At 32.8% G+C, this 24366-nt stretch overlaps 1 protein-coding gene across 1 annotated transcript in view; it reads right to left on the bottom strand.

Annotated features, from left to right (window-relative positions):
- The window catches only part of PTPRD (protein tyrosine phosphatase receptor type D), a 1172008-nt gene that overhangs the window by 608989 nt on the left and 538653 nt on the right, over positions 1-24366 (bottom strand). The window lies entirely within an intron of this gene.

Below are 24366 nucleotides of genomic sequence, written 5' to 3'. Positions count from 1 at the left end.
TTTCTCCGGGCGGTTGCCATGTGTGACATGGAAACACAAGGGTGGCAATTGTGTTTCCTGGGGGGTCTGTGGCACAGGAGAGACTCCTGTCTCCCTTGAAGAACTGAGTATTTGAATATCTGAAGGGTAGCAACTTGATCAGGATCCTGGGTGGTGTCTCACTGTTGAGCTTGTTTGGAAATTAGGTGGGAGGAGGAGGGGTGTTTTAGAAAGTCTTCATCCAGGATTTAGTGTTTGTAGTTTTTCTAGTAGTAGTAGTTTAATAAAGTTCTTTCCTTTGTTACTAAGATGGGCCTGCTCTGCTCTGTTCCTGATCACATCTCAAAGCAATTATTTAGAAAAGTATATTTTCATGGGGGCGCTGGCATCGCACCAGTGTCAAACCATGACAAGCTTCATAGAACTACTGTATGAATACTATTAATTTTGAGATACAAACAATCATAAAACCCCATAGAGTTGAGACTTGATATTGACAGAAGAAATACACACAAGGGTCTGGTATGTTTGTATTTTTGCTCTAACACCCAATACTCCATACTAGTATTTACTGGCATCTTTATGGCAGCAAGCCTTCCACTGGTAGTTCCTCCTATTTAACTCACTCTTTCTCAAAAGAAATTGCAGATATTTTTAAAACTACCCCTTACATTTTTGTTTACTTGTATTTTGTCTGGGGAAGAGTGCTCCTGCAAGGAAAGACTGGCAATCCTATCCTTAACCAGCAAGAACTTGTCTATGATTAACTGCAAAATTACCATGATGTGAAGAAAAAAGTAGTATATATTTTAAACCTAACACTTAAATTAGAAAATTGAGGACAAGGTATTGAACAGTCACTGTGATTACATGGAAAGATATATATGCATTTATAGACTGGAAGAATGAGATGTTTGGCCACTTGCTTGCAGCAAGTAGCTAGAGGTAGAAACAGGATTTTGTATAAAATGCATTTCTTAAATTAATGACTAAACTTTTATTTTCCTTATTGACAAAAGATTTTGAGGTTAAGTGAAGCCACTTCACAGATTGTAAGATTAGTTTAATATTGTAATTAAAAATTCTATGAATAACAAGTAAAATCACAGCACATTGAAAAAAAAAATAGGCAAACTGTTTCCATCAGTAGAAGAAATTCTTTGTTAAAAGTGCATTATAGAAATGTAAAAAAAAAAACCCAAAAGGAAGTCCACTATCTTCTTTTACTGCAAAATTCTTTGGATCTCTTCTCTGCAGACAACTTGCTTTCTGTGAACAATATTTTCTACCTATCTATTCCTTTTGTCTCGTTGCAGCTGGATAAGTTAGGATTGAAACACAGTATTTTAGGGAAAAAAATGATAAGAGAAAAAACTCAAAGGAGGCTTTCCTTTATTTTTCTTCAACAGAATGAAGTATTTTGAGATTTATAACACCAGTTAAAAGATAATGTAATGCAGAAACTAAGATTAACCTTCTCCCATCTGAAAATAACTGCAGGGAACAAAAAACTAGGTTGGAAGTTTTTTGTCATGGTTTTGTAAGGTTCTTCCACATAATTTTTGCTTCTTTAGGTAAGATGTTTCCTTCAGTTTAGTTACTATCTCAACATATGTTTCTCAAATGTCAGGATAATGATTCAATCTTTACAAATGGGTTGTGTCTCAAGGACTTGAGTTATTACTATGACTAAAACAATATGACTACTTTCCTCATAATTTCATAGCAAACTCTGTTTTGAAGTCATTAAGAAATTATGATCAGTTTAACACAACTTTAGGTTATTTTTCAGAAGAACAGTAGGTCATCTTAACTGAGATGAATATACATCTGAACCAGACTCATACAAGCCTCTTTGCACAATTTGTGACATTATTCTTGTTTGCTTGAGAGCGCTGAGACAAGAAGTCTCCCAGGAAGTGGCTAGAAATTAATTCCATGTCAAAACTGTAGCATCTCTATAGAAGAGTGACATTTATGAATAAATAAAATAATTATTATTGATTATGGTTCGAAACTGGTATAATTTTAAATTAATACTGTGATTCTTTCTTCTATGTAGCTACATCTACATATTTACTTCTCTTTTCAAAAGGTCATTTATACATATATAGAGGCTTTTATGACTAATTTTATGAAAGGAATTGGACCTTTGGTCATTTATTAATTAAGTGATCTGCCACCTCAAGATTTCTGAGATGAATAAATAGGCCTGTATGGTATCATGTACTGCTGTGCTAGATATTTCAGGTAACATAATAAGTCAGCTGTGTGTAGCATATCTACTTAATGTTTGTACATTCATCACACTGTGTTTATAAAATAATTTGATAAATGATTGCATGAAATTGTCATTGCAATGTTCCAGGCAGGTTTTACTGACAACATTCTAAAGATCAAGTTTGCTCTGGAAAGCAACCCTGATTTTTTAGTTACTACTATCCCAGCTCTGCAGATAGAATTCAGCCTCAAAATTATAATGTTCATTGTGTGCACTTGAGTTGAACAAATGTAAATAAAAATAGAATCAGATATCTAACTTACCTGGTATAGTATCTTTTTTTGATTATAGAAACCTGCAGAAGAGGTACAGTTTCTATAGTGATAAGAAGCATTGAAGAACCCCCAAACTCTGGAAAAAACCCAAGTAGGAATACTGGTAGCAAACAGCCAAGTATAATTGATGAAGACATGTGCCTTTAGGGAGCATGAAAAACTGAATTTAGAAGGAAAAATCCTTTATCATTCAATTTTTTTATCATTTAGAGACAAAAGATGCTATCTGCGTGCATATCTGATACAAACATGAAAAAAAGAATGTGGTGTAAACTTCTAAGTATATGTGTTCTCCAAGGTTCAATCACAGCATTTTTACATAGAAGACAATGAATCTTACAAGGCCATCCTGAGTCGGAATTGTGAAAAAAAAAACCCAAAAAGCCCCAAACAAACAAACAAAAAACCAACAACCCCCCCCCCAACAACAATTATATTTGCTGAAATTCAAATTTAAGGAATGTATTAATCTCTGATAAAGTTAGTCTAGACAGAGTTGTCGTCCTTCAAACTACTTTGCCCAAGACAAATCACATGTGGCTTCATCTAATATATCAAAATACTGGAACAAAAAGACACTTCCAGGAAGTTTCACGAGCCTTCTAGGATAAGAAAAGAAGTTACTGACACAATCAGTTTTTTTCACTTAATCGGTAATTTTCGTAAAATGAAAGGAAAATTCTTGTCCCTGCCCCTCAAAGAAGTTCCTCATCCAGATTTTGAATAACTTTAATTTCAAAACTTTTCAGAGTTCAACTAAAATCAATGCCAGTAATATGAGATCAAAAATAGAAATTTATTATTGTATGATTTCAGAATTTTAGAAAGTAAATTAATAAATGTATTAATTAGTGTTACTTTCTCAACAGTATGATAATACAGTGTTAGGATGAAAAATATCATTCTGTTCCATTCATTTAGTTTAAATTGCTTTAATTTTATTAATTTAGTCTGAATTAATGACTCACGGATTTCTAGAAATGGCAGCATATAGAATGTTTAGTGGCCTGTTCTAGATAAATTTCTAAGGAAAAGATCAAGTTTTGCCATGGATTACTTAACTTTAATGCTACTTTATTAATATATTTTCACAAGAATAAGAGAGGATGGAACATCAAAAAGCACTATATTGCCTGCCTGGAGAGTTAGCAGAGGATGATCCTAGTACTGATCTAGAAGGATGTCTTCTCCTCTTTTAGCTAACTAGATCTACTTACTAGAAGAAATCTGAGACTCTTCTTACGAGAAAGAAATCTGTAAAGCAGAAAAAGACTATAGAATGGAACACTTATCAACAATACATTCATTTGAGCAGTGAGGTGTCTTGCTGATTGTTTGGTTAATATGCATGTGTCAATTTAGAATCAACCTGGTAGGGATAGATGTTTTCTAAATTATAGGGTATCATATACTGCGGAAAAATGCAAATAAAATATTTGAGACAAATTTTCCTGATTTTATGTGTTTTATGGAAGAATGACAAATTTTATATAACAATTATTATTTTAAAATATTTCAGAATTATACAGAATCTTTTCACAAGTTTAAGTACTCAAGGTAATTTCTCATGTAAAAATAGCATGAAAAAGGATAGTTTCCATTTTCTAAGTTGAAAATGGAAACTATCCTTTATAACGTAGCTCCACCTGAAAATGTAAAATATTCCAGTATTTTTATTCACAGTACATGTTAACAATTCTACCCAATTACCAGCCATAGTAAAAATAAAGTACCTTTGAAAATAGAGAGATCATAGGGCTGAAAAACATGTAGAATGAAATAAATGCCTTCCAGTATCTGAGTCTCCAAGAAAGATGGAGAGAGACTATTCACAAGAACATGTAGTGACTGGACAAGGGGGGATGGCTTTAAACTGGAAGTGACTAGGTTTAAATTACATATTAGAAAGAAACTCTTCACTATGAGGGTAATGAGGCAATGGAGCAGGTTACTCAGTAGGATTGTGAATGTCCCATCCCTGAAAGTGTAAAGGGTCAGGTTGGATGGGGCCCTGAGTATCCTGGCTTAGTGAGAGGTGTCCCTGCTCATGGCAGGACGGTTGGAATGAGATGACCTTGAAAGGTCACTTTCAATCCAAATCACTCTATGATTACTATGAAAATCTGGACAACATAATGTTGACTCCACAAACAACTGAATAGGTTGCAGACAGCACTGCCATCAACTCAGCCAAGGACTTAGAACTGTTGTAGAGCCTCTGGTACACTGACTGAACATGAGCGATCATTTCCTGTAATACTAGCTAAATAATTTGCAAAGCAATATAAAAGCACAGAGCTGCAGTAATAAGAAATTTTATATTTTTACTGTTCCACAACAGTGGGGGAATATATGATCATTTCCCATGATTTCCCATCTGAATGGGAAATTAAGTACATGAAGAATAAATTGCATTCACTAAGGGATTGCTGTAATAGGACAAGGGATCTTGGATTTAAAATAATAGAGCTTTAATTTACATTAAATATAAGAAAGAAGGTTCTTACAATAATGGTGATAAAACACCCAAACAGATTGCCCATTGGAAAGGTCGTGAATGTCCTGTACCTGGAAACCTTGAAGATTGGTATGGTAGTTTGAGCAATTTTATCTAGTTGACTACATCCTGCTCATGGTGAAGATGGTGGTCTAGATGACCTTTAAATGTCTCTTCCAACCCAAACCACTTACTGATTCTAGGAGTAAAACCTATTCTATGATTCTATGAATAAACACTTCATGAGTTGCAATATGGCATCAAGTGTTCCGAAATCAGCAGAAAATTCCAACTGACTGTGCAAATTGATTAAACTCCACAGAGACAAGACTGTATTTGACTTCCAATACGTTTGAGGAGAGAAAGACTTACAGCCTGAGGTATCCCAAGGTAACTGTATTTTTTCATCTGAGAATAAATTACCTAAGTCTCAATTATTACACTGGAACTGCCAAAAAAAAAAAAATGTTCATGTGAGGCAGGGAAAAACCCTAAACAGTTTACCTGTCACACTCTACAAATAATTGCCAAGCATGTACAAATTTATTTTTCAGATTTTTTTAATGCTTCTGAGAGGCTCCACCAAAGAATGCTAAAATCCAGAATCCAACAGGACAATTCTGTCAGATTCTAAGCCTCCAGTTTTGTGTAATATATAGGTAGACAGACCAAGGAGGGAACTTTGTCTAAAAGTCAAAATGAATCTCTTAAACATGTAATTTCTTGAGAAGCTTTTTTTTTCAGATTGTCCTGTTAAAAATATCAGTCACATAAATATAAAAGAGAATGGCCTAGGGTTTTGCAAACCCCCCCAAAAATTCTGGCTTTGAAAAGCACATAACTGACTGACTAAGTATTTAAAAATAAATAGTAAATCCAGCACAACTTTTGTTTCAAAAATTTTCAGTTTCCTTGCTACATATAGTTATTTCTGACCTGCATCTTATGCTGTTAAATGATGCTGCATAAATTGGTATTTTTTTCCCAGGGAAGTTTAAAAAACCCTAACAAAATCCTTCACTGATCTTGTTCTTTTCTATTTTCATTTTGGAAACATGCCATGGCTTGCTACTGTCAGTTTACTATGGCAATATATAATCTTCTGAAAAATCTATTATGTTTTTAAATTAGTATCAATAATTCTCAGTACACATCATAAAGGCTCTTGGGAGGTTACTATAGACACATATTTTGACAACTTTTGACAATAGATTTCCACTGTTAATTCTTAGTGATTTTTACAAGTTCCTGTGCTTGTCATAACTTGGGGCTTTGGATGATTGTTCTGTTAATTGCTACATTAAAAAGAGCATAAGAGGGTAACATTTTTGTCTGTTGGGCATTTTCAACCTGTCACAAATATTAATCTCTATAGACCATTTAATATAACAATGAAAGGCCAAATTCAGAACTTTTCCTTTATTACCTAGATAAATGAATGGTATAAACCAAACTAACCATGTAACAAAGGCAGAAGAAATGTTTAAAAAAAAGCAAAAACAAATACAAACCACAGAGTCCCCACCTTGCACCATGATTCATGGGTTCTGCATTCTTATTAGTACTCTAGAAAGCAATTTTCCCTAAGAAATAAGACCTTCTAAGCTTTGCAAAAGTATTGAAATTCAACTATGTATTTGAAGGTGACAATCTCAGTTTACTGGACAGTAATACATCCTCCCAATCATCATGGGAGGATGAATTAGACATGGAATTCATCAGACATCCTTTTTTTTTTTTTTTTTTTTTTTTTTTTTTTTTTTTTTTTTTTTATAAATGAATAAGGTAATTTTCAAATAGCAGCAAGTCTGAAAGCACTGGTTAGCACCTAATGAATTTCACAATGAAGATGAAATGCCAGATGTCTTTGGCTGCAGATGTAGCTTAGATTACTGCTGTGTGCACAGTCACTTGGGTAACATTGGTGCAATGCTCCAACATAAAAGGCTACCATATAGTAATTTGCATGCCTTGTCTGGAGTCAAAATAAGGTTGCTCCTAACTTTGGAAGAGGCTAGTACACCTTCAGAGGTCAGTACCTTGCCATGACAAACAAATGGGAAGACAGATGGCTCCTGTGATGACTTTAAAAATACCATTCAGCATTATGGTGTATTATTATGATTCTCTGCCCTTCTTACAAAGATCAGACTGTCTCTCAGAATAATAAATATACAACTAAGAGTGTTTTGTAGGCCACTTCTCATCTAGAAAGAACTTACAATTTATGAATTCAAGGTAATGCTATGAATTTTTATGAATAAAAGTGGAAACATGCACAACTTTTTTCTCTAGTTTACCTTCATTACTTTAGAGAGATTTTATCTATTTTAATTTTACATGCCCAATTTATTGGTTTTTTTTTTGTAAATCAATATTTTCTTGTCTTCTGTAATGTGTCAAATATTGAAGTTTAATTAATTTAAAAATAAGCAAAATTTATTTACAACCTAATATTGTGATCTCAAATTTGTCAGTCAGATACACTAAAGAAATATGAAAAAAAAACAAATCTGTTGGACAAAAAATTATAGCAGGAAAAGATTTAATGCTAATTAAGGCATTTAATGTACAAAATCATAAGGCCATTGGTTTCTTTATTATTTCATAGACAATTTTAGTTTGAACTGATAGAATATTAGACATTATTAACCGGGTAAATACAACTGAATATACATTAATGTCTGTGTCATTCATTATAACAGTCATATAAGTCTATAAAGTTTAGATTCTTGTTACTGTGTAGGCAACATGATTTCAGTTGTTGCCACTTAAGATTATGTAATCAGAAAGTTTCATATTTACTCTGATTTAAAACAAGGACATCAGTATTAAGTGTATTAACATGGCACAATTTTAATTGAAGTGATATTTTCTCATATAATATCTATATTTTTAGAACTCATTTTCCCAGTGTTCATGGTTCTTGGTGATACTCAAGAAGACCCTGTAATATATTGAAGTAACTCCTAGTGTAATATAACAGCAGAATATTTAGTATTTTATTTAATCATAGCATAATGAATTGCCTCTGAAACATTTGGTTTCATCTTTCAGTAGGACACCCCACTGTATTTCAACAAAAATAATCATGCATTATATAGGTGAATCAAACAGAAAGTTTTCATTATTTTGTAACTGAGAAATTGGACATAGGAGGAAATCTATATTCAATATAGTAATTTACGTGTAGGGACAGATAGTAACGGTAGATCAAGAGGATTCAGGACAGAAAGATGCTGTAAACTTTCTAAATGTACTGAACCACAAGATTGATGTGAAATGGTCAATTTGTCAAGTGGAAGATGAAGCAGCTGGAGATCTTTTCTGTTTGATACCACCTGCCAACTGCCTCAAGGTTTGTTACAGGGAAGAGGAACTGAAAGCATACAACAAGTCACAGATAAAGTCTCTTCCCCTTAGCATTTGTATTTGATGCATTCAATGCATTTCAAGTATTTGATGGATATTTTTCAAAAGTCCTGGTACAGGGTGACAATGGGATGTTTGATAATCTCCCTATATTGAACAGAAAACATCTGGATCCAGTAGCATACAGACTGCAGCTTCAGCGAAATAACTTAATGCATGCTGCCCACCATTAGGTCCATATGTACGTGGTTCCCTTTAACTTTATTCTCAAGTATGGCAAAGGAATCTCAACATTTTCTCTTTTTTTGATGTTTCTGCAGTCTTGCAGCTATCTACATATTTATGATATGGATATACTTCAAATTCCTAGAATGTTCAGAAATCACCTGCAGAAACAGCAGTTAACAGAAGTTGAAAATATCCGCTTAAAAATTGTTTGAGAAGATTACAAATTTGATTCCTGTTCTGAATCTAAAAAAAGGTGTGAACAAAAATGTGATCTAGTACTACTATATGAAGTAATTCAGAATTAAGCAGAGAAGACTTGCAGTAAAGAAAAAAATTTTTTGGTTGTTGGTTCATTGGAGTTTTATTCCCTAAGAATATAAGATACACTACATATGAGGTATGAAGCAAATACATAAAACCAAGATATTTATCTGGGATTTGAATATATAAATATTTCACTCAAAATTATTAGAGGTTTGTCAGACCCCTTACCTCTCACTCTGCAGGTTTACATCAGTTGCTACATAAAATGAAAAACAAGTTCAGGCAACAATGTCATGTACCAGTTTTGGGCATTACCCTATGTCTTTTGCTGTATTTTCATGTTCGTGTGTGGGGAAAGATAAAGCAAGTTTGAGAGCAGGAAGAATGATATACAGTTTTTTGATTTTCATATTAGCTGGAGAAAAATAACTTGAAACCTGTGGAAAGACTATTTTTTTGTTCTAAGAAAAGGAAGAGGAGCAAAGCAACGCAGGCAGTCAAGCACAAAGATAAGGCACCTGCTGTGGCTTTGGAGAATTATAACCCTCCTGCATCACACAGAACTAGCAGCCAGGGCCCGGTCATTATTAAGTTCCAGGAAGGGAAGGAAATGGAAGGGAAGTTCCAGGAAGGGAAGTTCCGGGAAGGGAAGGGAAGTTCCGGGAAGGGAAGTTCCGGGAAGGGAAGGGAAGTTCCGGGAAGGGAAGGGAAGGGAAGGGAATGTTGAATAACAGAGGATTATATCAATGGTAGGCATAAATGGCACAAGGTCTTGATTCGCTAATGGAGATATTTTAGATGCTGTGTGAAATGCAAAGCAGAAGGAGTTGGCAAAACTCTTTTGAAAACTGAGAAGTAGGAGACCTTTACACAGATGTCTATTTACTATCACAATTGATAGTTATGAAAAAGCAGACAGCTTTAAAAACAAGGTAGACTATTCAGTGTGGTTGAATTAGTTGAACCTAAAATTAAAAAAAATTGAAAAAAAAATCTGGACAGGAAGATCTCAATATAGAACTAGATCAGTTATGAGAAGGCAAAATGGATTTGAGAGTTAGCTGGGAAAAGTTATTAGTTGAAACTGTGGGAATTAGATACTCAAATTTTTTAATTAAACATTTATAGGCTAAAAAGAAGAAAAGGAAAAAAATATGAGAAGAAACTTATTAGGTTAATATGTTTTTTCTAAAGAATGACTAAGGAGCAGGGCTAGGCACTTTAAAAAAATATATATTCTTGACAGTTATACAAATTATGAGATATTTCAAGTACCTGCATAAAGACTTCCTTCCCCAGATACCAAGACTGAACTTTTAAGTTACCACTCCCCTAATTTTTTTTCAAGAGCTCTGAAGGGATGCATTAATTTTACCAAACTGCTGGAATGGTTTTCTAGAGCAGAAGATGAATTGTAGATATTATTATTGCATACTCTGAAAGAAAAATAAAGTATTTGAAATTAATGGACAGAAATGTATCACATTAAACACAGTAATTTCTCCTCAAAGAGGAAAATAAGTATACTGTATCCCTAAAATTATGATTTTTGTTCCGTGTTGGCTTATGTTGGTCGTTGTGGGGGCTTAAGACCTATGTGGGCTGGCCTTGGCCCCTGTCTCCTTTTAGCTTGCATTAACTAGTGTCTAGTGGCCAAGTTACCATTGATGAACATGTTGGTGCTGCAGCACTGTCAGTGCTGAATGTGAGCAAGGGTAGAGGCTCTCAGAGAGTCCCAGTGTGACAACAATGGACACTTACAGGGAAGGAGCTTGGGAATGGTGACCATATACCTTTCAGGCTTTAGCTGGAAAATCACAAAAGCAAAATACAGTGAGACATTGAAATGTATAAAACAAGGTCTGCCCTGTCAGCTTCAGCAGTGAAAACTTTAGACTTAACAGCTATTGAAAACTACACACCACCTCTCTGCTTTCAAGGAGCCTGAGGTCCCAACTGTAGGACCTGGGATTAAATCAAAGGACTAAATATAGACTAATAAATATCTGCTTTATTTTTAGTAGTTTGTTAAGAGCTTAATTGGGCTAACAATTGTTCCCTATTTATGGAATACTCTTCCTTTTGGCCATTTTTTATAGTTATGATATAACAAACTCATCCATTCTTTTTGTGCACTTTCACAAATTAATGTGCACTTTTATGCAGAGTTAAAAACTTTTCTTGACAGGTGAGTAAATACACAAAATGCTTGAGTTCATTATATTTTTGGTAGAGAAATTAATCGTAGCATTAATGGAATTTAACATTGTTATATACTAGGCAGTAATCTCTGTTATCTGTTGAAAAAGAAAGAGTCATAACAAAATAATCTCAAGTGAAAGTATATTTTTAAACATATTTTTCTGCATTACTTACATGAATGTGGATTTGTGATTTAAAGATTCCTAGAGAAGAAGGCTGTAATTACAAAATATTACAGGTGATTAGGTTTTTTAAAAAATCAGGGAGCAGCTTGCCTGCTCTTTTTTACTAATGAGGATAATTATCCACCACTCATCGTGGAAAAATAATCTGGGAATATATTTGAAGAAATACTATAAAAGAGAATCAAAAGGTCTAATTTGGATTTTTAGTACTAAAGTTGAGCTACAAGCTATCAGATATATGAACACAACTGAAAAAAGCTTTTGTTTTATTAAGAGGGAATGACAGTCTAATGGTCTTCCAGTGGACATTATTTCATTAATATAGATTTAATACAAAAATTTCAATCTTTTTTTCTTCCACTCCATGACTAGTTCTGCTGACAAAAGACTCATAATATTTATTTTTCTTTTTTCCTACATTAAAAATTTACCATAAATGTATTGCTTCATTATTATTAAAAATCACAGAAATACAAAAAAGAAAAAGTTCTATTTTGCCCAGTTTCTCCTCACAATAGGTGCAAACAGACATTGAATGACTTGGCAATACCTGGAAAATTCTAGGTTAAAGAAGAAAAAAAAATACAGTAACATCATGTGTATTATGCCTTGAAGCCTGCAGGAACCAGTTTGCTCAATAGCTGATTTCTTTCAAAGAGGTATTTAGTGCCTTCCTGGAGGTCAGTCTAGACTTACAGCTGCAGCATGCTCTTGTGCTTTAACTTATCCCTTCATCCCTCCCATCTAACCATGTGAATAATGCCTGAAATAAAGCAACTGTCCAAAGAAATTAATCTTAAATTTTATTTTATACAATTATTTGATTAAAATTCGTAAAAATTTAAATGGTAAAATCTAAATAAGAGTAATTGTAAGCCTTCTGCAATGTAGAGAAATCTATCTACCAAAAGGTAACTTGAATTATCCTATATAGGACTGCTTCAATGTAGTCATAGTGTCTCATCTGAGCATTAAACAAGGAAAGAGGGAGATGGTTTATGTCATAGTAAGAAGACCATCATTGCACTTCCAGAACTTTGCTTTGTTACTTGAACTAACATTGAACAAAAAATTCCAATATTTCCTTTGCATAAAGTTCAACTGGAATCTAGAACTGGCAGAGAAATTCCTGGGCCATTACATTCAATCACTTTCCATAGCTGCAACTGTTGTGCAACTCTTTTCTCAACAGCCTCCAATTTATAGGCTAAAAAGAAAAAAAAATTGGTTTTTTCCAATTTGGAAATTTTTTCCAATTTCTCCAATTTGTTAGTTATTCTCTCAGAATACTTTTTATCTTTTGGCCATAAACTTGTTTTCTAGATGGAAGTGTTCATGGCCAATGCACACATATTGGTACTTAGGGAGATGCTGCTATTTCACTCCTTGTGCCTTGTGCGGTACTGCTTTCTCAGCTCTACTTCTAGAAAACAGTAATTTCAATTTCCACTTTGATTTGTAAGAATAAATGTTTTGAGATCTTTTTTGTAAGGTATATTCTCTAATATAGGGTGATTCAAATTGTTTCCAAATTTGTTTCATATTTCTTAAAAAGAATTGAATTTTTATCTAAGATCAGGTGAGTTCTTAGTATTTTGAATATATCATTAGTATCACTCCCTGTAAAATTAGCTCCATGTTTAATTTATCCTTTTATATACTTTTTGTTCTTTTCCTTTCTATCATATCTATGCTTACAAAACCTGAACAGACGATGACATGCTGTTGGTACTAGTACTAAAATGCATGATCCTGCCCTTTGAACTGTCAAATTTCATACTGTTTCTTTTAGTCTGGACCTTTTGAGAGTCATGTTCTCCTAGGTAGTTTAGTAATTTTTCATTTTAAAGCAATTTGGTGCCACTTGTCTTCAGAAGTTCCTCAATTGCCTTATCATTCTTGGATTAACATAAACGATTCCAATGTAGTTGTCAAAAATGATTGTTAAATAAAGGCTACAGTTTAAACAAGACTTAGGAGAAAGTAGAATTTTGTGCTGTCTGAGCTAGTAATCTGAATATTCAATAAAATCTGGGTCTATGTTCAATCAAAACTCAAATTTGATAAAAACTACATAAAAATCTCGATGTGAAAGAAGTTGGAATGTCAGATATTTATTAGTATAAAATAAAATAAAAAATATTAATATAAAATAATAAGCAGGACTGCAACTGGACACAGTGCACAGACATATGCTTTCCCTGTACACAGCTTCTGAAGTAGTGATCAGTCTGTCTAACTGAATTCCAGCAAACACATTGGAGGGGAGGAGTTTTTACGTACAGGAAAATCTGGTATTTTACTGAGCCTACTCCTCTGACTTCTAGTCTCTACTATATTTCTTAGCAGTGAACATGTATGTAAGAAAGAAATATTTTTCAACCCAGTGAATGGATACAGCTCTAATCAGTGCATTATTTTACAAAGCACAAAAAAACCCAAACCCCAATACTGTAGCTGTGGAAATGGATAGTACCACATCCTTTGAGAATGTGTGTATTATAGCCAATGAAAATCCTGCAAAAAACAACACAAATCCACTTTTTTTTTTTTTTTTAATTCTTCTCAGTCACAAAGTCTATTTTGTTAACAGCATTTACCAGTGATAACTGTTCCATGTAGTTACACTGGCTAAGAATTTGTTACTAAATTTCAATTAAAAATTAGACAGGCTACTTCTTAAGATGGAAATGTGAAGTTTCATAATGCAGGTGTGTAGCACTAGTAGTAAACTGCACAGATATGCCCATCTCCAATGCTATGTACTCAACTCTCAACTACTTAATTAATATATTTAGTACTAATAAAAAGTGATGTTATCTATGCTTTGCTTTAAAGTTTAGTTGAGAGGAATTTTTAATATATATACATATTCACGTTTATTTCCAGTTCTTCAGAACTTTCAATTTTGTTACCAGAAAAGCTAGACACAATTGTCATTGAGGATCAAACAGGAAACCATAAGGAAAATTATTAACTGAAATGAAATTTTTGAATGGTTACAGAGCACTATTTTATTGCTGCCTATCAAGTAAGCAGTTTACTTGCTCCCTAAGTTTCTGTTTCAATTATTTTTAAAAGAAAATATCTACCCATTATTAAGTAAAGCATAATATTTCAATATAGTCCAAGAAGAGATACTTAAGACTATACTTAGGAAAAAATCCCCAAACACAAAGGAGTTATGGCATGAAAGGTGTAGTGAATGATTTATTTCTTTTGCTTTTTAGTTAGTGTTGGCCCTTACCAAAAATATAATTAAAAATTCTGGTTCTTATGTTTCTTTCTACCACTAGTAAAAAGTTCCTGACCTACTAGACAATCTTTAGATATTTATGATTTTTCTTCCATGCTTCTTTAAAAAAGTTTCAAAAAGAGAAATTTAATTGTTCAAAAACATAATTTTGCATTCTGATTTTTAGAAGACTTTGAAAATTACTGAATTCTAAATAGATTGTTTATTGGTATTTACTCAAAAAATTACAATTTGGCTATTTTTCAACATATAGGCACAAGCCTAATGAGGTAAAAAGAAAGTAAAGAGAGCAGTATGAAAAATCTTTAGAATTTGGCTAATCATTTAAACAACATGAAAATTATGTTGAATTAGAATGCTTACACAAGCCAGAAAATGTCCTCAGCTGCTATAGCATCATGTATAGATGCTGCTTCATCAAGGAGACTAATAAACTTTAGTTAATAAACTTTAGTTTATTAGTAGAATTCTGCTTCTAGTGTTGGTTTTAGTTATCAGTCAGGCAAAGGTTGCTGTGACTCTTTTAAAAAAAAATATGTTGTTTTATTGTTTTTATAAAAGAACATGAGGCAAGCTAGTTGTAGGGCTTATTATCATCATCTCCTTTGCAAGGGGAAACAACCCTTTCCAAAGGAGAACACTGCAATGTATTGGTGAGTGATAATCTAATCATATATGGAGTGATAAGGCACAAAGATTTTTAATTAAGACAGTGGTTACAGTGTGGAGCAATTACATAGATGATAATAAAGAATCAGGAGTAGATCCAAGCAACACTTCTGAAAAATGCAGCTGTTGTATATTTTTAATGAGAAATATTAATTTGAGTCACTCTTTCCTTTGCAATAGCACATCTGTGAAAACAGATTTTAAAAGTGTTTGTCTTGACTGAAAATTCCAAATGGGGCAAAGCCTTTATCTGTCTAGTATGAAAACAGAAAGTTGTCCTAGCTTTGCATATTTTTTTTTGTGCTCCAAAGCATAGGCACACAAAAATGAAGTGTGGTTTTCTCTGATGGCAGGTGCTAGCAATCATACTGATTAAAAACTACCACCTCGTAATTTCTTATCCAGTCTTTTATTCCAAAGTAATTATATCAGCACTTTTGTATTTTGTTTTGTTTTAAATGATTCTCCCATTAATCAGGCCAGTACTAAAAATAATGTCATTGCAATGGAGAAATCTTTGAGTGCGCTGAACCTTTTCCTAGCCAACTGTGTGGCGTTTGTAACAGATAACACAGCTAATGGGAGAAAACCAAAATGGTCTTAAAGGAGTACAAGATGTTGAACCATATGTTCATAGACATGTGATGTGCTATGTCATGTAGGTCATTTTGTTGCCAGGAACACTGTCATAACCCAAAGAAAATATGAACCAGAAAATATGTGATTTACTAAAGGATACTGAAAGACAGAAACATTTCTTATATCTCTATTATTTAACTGGTAGTTGGAACCCCAGTATTTTGACCTATAATAAAAAATTTCAGTAGAACTGCTTGGAAAGAAACTTAACACTATCTTGTTTCAAATGTTGCTATAAGTGTAGATAAGTGTGTACCAGCCATCTATTTTTATTTACAGAAACCTGCCATCTTTGTTCACGTTGTGTAAAATCCTATTGCTTATTTTCAGGTGTCCACACTGAGCTGTGTGCAAACAAGTAAGAACATATGCATAGGTGTAAGAGAAAAAATGTCATCTTTCAGGGGTCCCATTAAAGATTATCAACACTTGATTATCAAAATGTTAAACAATTAATGAAAATTGAAAGAAATATTTTATGAAGAATTCAGTCAACCTAAGTTCCTTCCTCAAAAAAATTCTCGTCCCTCTCTTTTTGCTTCCTCTTTCACTAAAAGACTTAACTCCCTTCATGTGGGAAATATATCCCATATTAAAATGCTGTATCCATATGTTCAAAAAGAGAAATAAAAAAATAAGAACAAAAGCAAACCCCAAAAATACGATAAACTCCCTCTATAAATGGTCCTCTGAAGGTAAAAATATATAGTATCATATATATCTACTAACTGTAGGAATAAAATAAGTTAGCTAGATATAGGGATAAAATGTGTTCATTGGATTAGTGAAACCATTGTATTTCTGTGTATTTTTTATTTAGAACAAGAACGGCACTAATAGGGAATATTTTTTTTTCACTAAGAAAAAAAATCAAGAAGAATAAAAAAAAGATGTTCCTAACAGTTTTTACAGAAGATACCATAATCCAGAGTAACAGTTAAAAAAAAAAAAAAAAGAGGAAGGAAATATAGCCAAATAAAACTGTTTAAAGGTGTTGTGGGACTGCTCTTTTTGGATAGAATTATCATAAACATTTCTGGGTAAATGCTTTGTCTCCCTGAGGACAAAATTATTTTCTGCATATTTACATGTACATGCATTTTACTGCTGACTCTGAAAATTAAGCTAGAACTATCTGCAAAAGTAGAATGCATAATAACTATACCATCCTAAAAATACTCAAGACTGTCTGCTTATCAACTACAGGAAATTCATAACATTTTAAAAAACATATATGAAGAAAAGCTTTTCTGAGAACAGCTGAATAATTCTGTACTTGCAGAACTATTTCTGATACTTAATTTTACGGACTCTTATTGCTCTTTGTTTAACCAACAAAAAAAAGTATTAGTGTTTTTAGAAATACCTTAGGTGTGATGGCTTGATAGAATTGAACTTTTTTTCCTAATATTTTGGCAAGCTACAATGCATAACAACGACCAAGATTTAAAAAAACCCCAACTGCTTATGAAAAATTAGTGTATTTTATTATTTTATTGATTTTATAGTGATGAAGAATATCTCAATAAGAAAAATATGATGAATATTACAAAAGAATATTATATATTATAATAAATGAAAATCATATAGAACTATTACATAGCTTTTCAAAATATTTTTGTTAGTGAAACACAGTTCCTTTGATATAACTTAATTTTTAAGTGTGCTCTTTTCCATTCTAGTGGGTATTTTCTGAGAAAATACTTCATCTGTATTTTTACTTCAGCTTATATGATAATTAGTCAGATGACAAAGTCACAGTGAAGAAAATAGTATCTATGCATGAAAAAGAATACATTTATTGTTTAAAGCTTCATAAACTCTACATTTAAACAAAGTTTGTCATAGTACATAAAACAATAACTCTCAAATTCTAATTCCCCCCATATCCCCAAATATAATAATTTAAAAGAATGCAAAAAGCATATCTGTAAGATTTTTCAAAACAGAATAAAATTTTCTAAAATTGCTAGAGCATGAGTATCCCTATGTATTTACAGATGAAGACGTTTCTACTCATTTGCACATTGCCATCTCAGATAAATGTATTCCTGATGCACACAGTCACAGTTCAGAGTTTTGTTGTTTTTCTCTCAAACTGCCTCATGAAGATTACCATTTTTATTGAAAAGAATCAGAGTTTATGCATAAATTAATCACAGAGTTGTGGAAAGTTTCATCTACTTAGAGGACAAGAATGATGACAGCATTTCTGACAGTAGCTTGACTAACAATCAATTCACAAGAGAGTTAGATGACTTTAGAAAGTGATTTTTGACTTCAAGGTCATTTTAGCTGTCATGATGGTTGAACAAGCTGTCTTACTACTTTGACCAATGACTTCCTAAGCTGCAGGTGAAAGTTTGAATTTCAAAGCTTGGACCAGAAACAGTTGCAGTTCTCCCCTTCTCATACACTTGACCCTAAAAAGATACTTCTGTGTTGTGCAAAAGGGGTTCCCAGGAAGCTAGATGTAGTCTGTGTATTTAGCAAGAGATATTGTAGGCTACTTGAGGTACCACTCTGTGGAATCTAATACCTATTACTAATTGACCCAACCCCGGCAGTGTTCAAAGCCAGGCTTTATAAATCCTCAAGCAATCTGGATTGGTGCGAGGCATCCCTGGCTATGAAGGGGAAGCTGGAGCTAGATCCTTTCCATCCCTTAACATTCCACGATTATGATTAAATAAGACCTTTCAGGTGATAAGAGATGACTTTTTAGGCCTATACTGCGTGACTCTGTCTAACACTAATTTCTATGTCATCAATGAACAGACAAATTTAAAGCTGGTGGTCATGGTAACATGATACTTAATAAAATGTATTCCTAATAGTTGGTTGTTTTTAAATAAGTATCATTAAGAGATCATTAAAATTCACTGGAAAGCCTTGTTTAGGCCTCTCCTAAGCAAATCTCTTATGAAAGGCATTTAAGTAAAATGAAGCAGGTAAACCTTGTCCTGTCTTATGAAAGATACATGTGTGGTAGTTTCAGACTTTAAATCCAAATAAACATTACATACATTACCTCTACAATAAAAGTAAAACCTGATCCTCAGATAGAAATGACATGATAAAATAACTGTAACTTTATTCCCTGCTTAACAGTATTTTACTCTTTTCCAGCCTAGAGTATCAGGAGATGGCTAGTTAATAACATTGCTTCACTTAGCATTGGGCTTGAAAAAGAATATTACATATTCTAATACCTAAATAAGTGGTTCTTGGCCTCACTGCCTCTTTGCATGCTGATTTATCAATCATAGATGTAAGTTGATTAAATGTAGACTAATTATATGTCAGTCTTGGGATTTGAAATAAAATATAAAAGGACTGATGCACTGATCATTGTATTGTGATACTTGTCACTTCTAAGTCTCTAGGGCAGCACTGAAAAGAATCAAGGACATTAACAGGCAATGTAAAGACCCATAGAATGCAACAGATGGGGTGGGGACACAGGTGAAAACAAATCTGGTGACTGCTCAACCACTAAATTTAAAAAATATCAAACAGGTTTCCTGAAACCCGGATGAGGAAGATTTCTACAAGATATGTGTGTGTGTGGTTTAACCTATTATAAAGCTCTATACAGGTAATGATAATTACAATGAGTACTCAAGCATGCTCATTTATTCCCATTCCTTTTTATAGATCTGCTGTACAGCTACAGAACAACAAACTCAGATCAGCCATTATACAGGAACAGATATAAATTATTTTTTCAAAGAGCTGACATATCCTATCTTTGAAAGAGTTGGTTGAATTTATGGATTGGTGTGCAATATAACTGGCGAGTGAAGAGATTGAAGCTATTGAAGAGTGAATTATCAAGTCAAGAAGTACTCTCCTGTCTAGTCACACACACTTCCTGCAACTGAATCAAAAAAGAGTAGTGGTTGCTCATTTAAGTAAAACTAAATGGTGTTACATATAAAGATGCTACCATTTTATGGGTAATTTACAGAGAGGACCAATACAAAGAGACTGAATGTCATTACTGTGAGATCTCAGACTTTGAAAATAGGCTTTGATTTGCATGATCTTAGGTATTATGACCAAAGAAGTTTTTCTTAGAACAATCTGCCTCCAGCTTTAACTGTTTTTACAATTGGTGATTATTATTTCTCTTCACGGAATGTTATTTTTTTCCTTACAGTGAATAAGTAATATATAAGTATAGTGATATCCATACTTTACAAAACCTGTTGGCTCATACTTTGGTACTGTATGAACAACATTTCAGGTCCTTTAAGAACAAAACAGTAATACTATGGGATTATATTTTGTCTTCTAGAAAGAGGAAAGACAATGACTTTTTAAGAACAAGGGTCAAAGAATATGTTTAATAATTTGTCATAGCAATGGGAACATTGACAAAATTTCTATTCCCTTGGTTTTTGTTCTTTGCTCTGTTGGTTCTGACATGTTTTATTTTAAGGCTTGTTCAAACTAATACAGTAAGGAAAAAGTCCAGAGAGCTGTCTATATGTCAGATAGAAGTCACTTGGTCTAGACAAATCAGTAATTTATGATAATATATAAGAATTACAACTGTTTTCCAACTTGATATAGAATGAAGTAATAACTTGCAGAACAGGGAACTCAAGTTTCAGAACATATGACAACTACTTTTTTTTTAAAGACCGGTTATAAACACAGTCCTTTATGTGTACTACATAAATAATACAGAAATATGATAAAAATTTATGAATCTTTATAAAAATTGTATATAAAATATAGTCTTTCTATGAATATATTTTAATAATGGGTACAAATTTATAAAATTTTTATTAAAAACTTAATGTTTACATTCAATGCAGCCACAGGAAATACATTTCAGTGCTTTTGCAGTAGTTCTTGTTGTCATGCTTCAAAAATTCTAAAATTTATTAAACATAAAATATCAATGCACCTAAACATAAAAGCACCGTAATATAAAGCAGTTATGAAACTGACTTATCCAAAAGTTAAGTAGTATATTAAGAAATTTTTTCAGCATTACTTCTGCAATCATTAAATTAATGTAAGGAAAAAAAGATCGTATAGCCAAATTTTATTATTTGATTTTATTGTTTGATATTTTACTTTATTTGATTTTTTAGTATCTGAACTGGTGGACCAAATAACTTGGTCCATATTGTGTATTACGTTTTCTCTTTTATGAAAACAAAACAAAACAAAACAAAACATACCTGTTTAGAAGCCCATGGGTTCTAAATTTCAACTGAAATATGAAGTTTTAGTTCATCTAGTTCAGTTGTGTAGATAAAATTTTGTAGCTATCTAAGGAAGATATTGGCTTAATGTGGTGAATGCATGAAAATCTTGAGATTTTCATTACTAGCATTGCAAAGTGCTTTCTCCTGATTAATATGTTATGTACATGTTATGTATATGTTATGTACATGTTATGTACACCTATTCTACATACTTGAACAATCTGTCCACTCTGGGCAGGAAAGGGAGTGCAACATGATTGACTCCTTATCACTATAAGGCTGCTCATATTCTGAAAACAATGTCTTCAAAAGGCCTCACTGCACTAAGAACAATTGCCTGTGAGGATACTTGTTGAGGAATAAGTTTAATTTGCAATCCATCCATCAACAGTGCTATTAGGGATAAGGAGAAATTCACAATACCTGGAGTCCCATGAAAATAAAAACAAGGCTCCTGTAAAACTACAAATTTTTATATTTTTCCCTTCTTTGCAATATTCTCACTCACCTTGCCTGTTTACCTGTACTATATTTTAATAGGTTGCAGTCAAATAAAGTCAATGAGATTAAGTAACACATTGGAAAAAACAATTTGGTGCATTTTTTTCATTCAAATTCAACAAATATAAGGTGTATTGAAGCACCAGTCTGTTGCTCAGATAAATGAAGGATTCTCCCAAAGCAAAGGTTTGTAGCACAAATCAATAAATTGAAATATGCCTTCTGTCTCTTTTTCAGTGCTACAATATTTGTAATTCAAGGAGCATTTACCTTACAGATTTTAAACCCAAAATAAAGCTGCAGAAAAAGTTGCAAATATAAGAATGTTAAACATCAGGTTTTCAGAAGAGGAAAAATCAGACTAATATGTATTTATCTTGAGATGTGCTGTAGACCAAATAATTTCAAAGAAAATGGTACCATTTTTTTTCCTGTCTTTATGAAGGGACCTAAATTTTAACTTATAATTTCTTTTTCAAATTATCAGATTATAAAACCTTTTTACCTTCTTAATACTTTACTTCAGATTCTAAAATTCTGAAGGTGGAATGGAAAAATATGAAAAAAAGAATCCTGTGCAGCTGAGATTTTAATTTATACGGGTGACCAGAAAACCTATTTTAGATGTAGTTACAGTAGTAAATACATATACAGCTGAATCTTTCTATGAACAAATAAAAAATGCATATACAAATGATTAAAATGCACCTACAGTGTATGTACCTTAGTGACAGTGATCAAACAAGCAGAACATGGACTCATTTTAACTTGAAAACAAAATTACTTTGGAAATAATAAAAAAAATATTTTAGATAGAGAGAATTATTAGTCAAGTTTTGGAAATGTCATCAATGCATTACTCAACAGACTGCTTCCTCTGCCATATACACTTTGGGAATTTCTGGATATGGTCATGGTGCACTAACGACAGTACAGCTCCACTGAACTGCAGATTCATATTGTCAAAAAGACATTAGAAAAGACCAAGAATTTTTAAGTAGTAACTATAATTACTATAATTATAATTGTCACAAAACCAGCCATGTTTGTGAAACAAAGTGTTTCCAAAGATTAAGAAAAAGATATTAAGCATTTATATGAACAACAAAAGAAGATATATATAATCCACATTTATGTTTTAAAGGTGACACTCCTTGGTTTGGCAGACAGCTATTTTATCTTGTCTCTCCCATCAGCTTTTCTAATACTAATTTTAAGGTACATTTTTTTTTTCTTTTGGAAATTTCTAGTATTTTTGATCTTAGTGATATCCTCCTTTCTTTCTTTTTTTTTTTTCAGTTTAAGTCTCCCCTCTCTATTATGTGCATTTACGTTTAAATTTGAAGAATTCTTTACTCACATTTAATGTTATACTGGGCCCCCTCAAAAACTCTAGAAAGAGCAGCTGCATGTGTTCTTTAGACTGTGGTTTGATGCAAAACTAAATTAGACTCTACTTAGACAAAGGTTTGAATTAAAAACCAACTTACATAAAATTCCAGAACTAAATTCTCAAAGATAAATCTCCAAACATGCAGCAGGAAAAAAAAATAATTAACAAAATATGTCCAAAAAAGAAAAACAAAAAAAAAGAAAAACAATAAAGAAAAAATACAATTATTTGAAATTTGAAACCAAATTTTTGTTTTCTGAACCAGTCTGTATTGGATGAATGTAGCAAGGTTTTGGTGTTTTGGGAGTCACTTCCACCATTCCAGCTCAAGTAATTCCAAAGACACAAGAAGTAATATTGCTGAGGGAAACTATACAAGACAGAAAATTTCTGAATAAGAGCTTACCTCATAGAAAACCTGAAGCTGGAACATTGATTAAAGCTTGTGTCGTTTCAAAAGTGGCTAGATATTTTTTAGAAGGAAATATACTTGTCAGGATTTGCATATCATACATGTAAAACAGCTTTCATTGTAGTTGGACCACGTCTACTAGCTCCATTATTGGCCAATTACAAACAAAATGCAGGACAGGTTCTTGAAAATACTTACTGATAACCTAGAAAAGATAGTGAAAACAGACATTGGGGCAAGTAGCAAGACAACTGGAAGATGAGAAACTTAATTTCACAGAACTCCAGAATTGTTAGAGTTGGAAGAGGCCTCTGGAGATCATACAGTCCAATGTCCCTGACAAGACATCATCACCTAGAGCAATTGACACAGGAATGTATTCAGGTGAGTTTTGAATTTCTCCTGAAAAAGAGGGAGATTCCACAACCTTCCTGGGCAGCTTTCCCAGTGCTCTGCTATATTAATGGGAAGAAGTTCTTCCTCGTGTTAAGGGGAAAATTGTTGTGTTTTATCTATGGCTTTTCCTCCTCTTTTTGTCACTGGGCACAACTGAAAAAATCTGGCACCATCCTCCTGACACCTGCCCTTGAGATATTTATGTTTTGATGAGATCACCTCTCAGTCTTCTCTGCTGGATCCTCTCCAGTAGTTCCTTATTTTTGCTATCCTAAGGGGCTCAGAACTAAACACAGTACTCCAAATGTGGCCTTTTGTATGTGCTTATTACTGTGGATATCTTATTCTCCAATAAAATCCTAATCTCATCTAGATTGTGAAAAACTAAAGATATTCCAGATTTTGCATCATTGATGTTTGACTACTATGAACTGCATTAAATCATTAAATTTCTCATATCCATAAATTATTTTCTTTTAAAATTTTTTATTATTTTTGACAGTTTGGTGTGATATGAGAACAATAAAGGAAATAAATATTGATTCCAGTTCTAATAAAAGCTTCAATTTTGAATTTTTTGAGTGAAGATGAA

This window comes from Anomalospiza imberbis, chromosome Z, assembly GCF_031753505.1.
Source record: "Anomalospiza imberbis isolate Cuckoo-Finch-1a 21T00152 chromosome Z, ASM3175350v1, whole genome shotgun sequence".
Lineage (NCBI taxonomy): Eukaryota > Metazoa > Chordata > Aves > Passeriformes > Viduidae > Anomalospiza > Anomalospiza imberbis.
The sequence above is the reverse complement of the archived record's forward strand: the minus strand, read 5'-3'. Positions and strand labels throughout refer to the sequence as shown.